General features: G+C 51.9%; 1 protein-coding gene across 1 annotated transcript in view; it reads right to left on the bottom strand.

Moving 5' to 3' along the window:
* Positions 1–403, bottom strand: part of LOC119586837 (rap guanine nucleotide exchange factor 2-like) — a gene marked incomplete in the record, with an annotated part of 32,613 nt that overhangs the window by 14,015 nt on the left and 18,195 nt on the right. Inside the window, 1 exon segment of the mRNA XM_037935565.1 lies at positions 1–181.

The following is a 403-nucleotide window of genomic DNA, read 5'->3' as shown; positions in this document are numbered from 1 at the left end:
GCGTGGTCGTTCTCGTACTGGTGGTGGGCGTGGTGATGGGTAGGGGGGGGGGAGGGGCACCACGACCCCCAGGTCTGATGGTAATCTCGTCTTGCTCGAGTGCCATCAACTTCTCCAAGTTCATGGTGTTGCACGACGCCCGCTGGCCGGGACGCATCAGCTGCACGTCCGGGTAGTCAATCTGCAACGCAAGAAGGATGAAACATTAATACACAATTCACGTGCACAGTTATACTGAATGGGATGAAATAAACACAAAAATCACTATACACGGAATATCTGAAAAGAGTATTAATTAAGCAATAAACTATAGAAACCGAACCAATCCCCTCCTATATACCGAACGATGGCTGGGCAGGATCGGGCAGGACCTCCGAGCCAGCTCCTCCTTCGGCAGACTCTC

The sequence above is a fragment of the Penaeus monodon genome, chromosome 22 (assembly GCF_015228065.2).
Source record: "Penaeus monodon isolate SGIC_2016 chromosome 22, NSTDA_Pmon_1, whole genome shotgun sequence".
In the NCBI taxonomy this organism is placed as follows: domain Eukaryota; kingdom Metazoa; phylum Arthropoda; class Malacostraca; order Decapoda; family Penaeidae; genus Penaeus; species Penaeus monodon.
The sequence above is the reverse complement of the archived record's forward strand: the minus strand, read 5'-3'. Positions and strand labels throughout refer to the sequence as shown.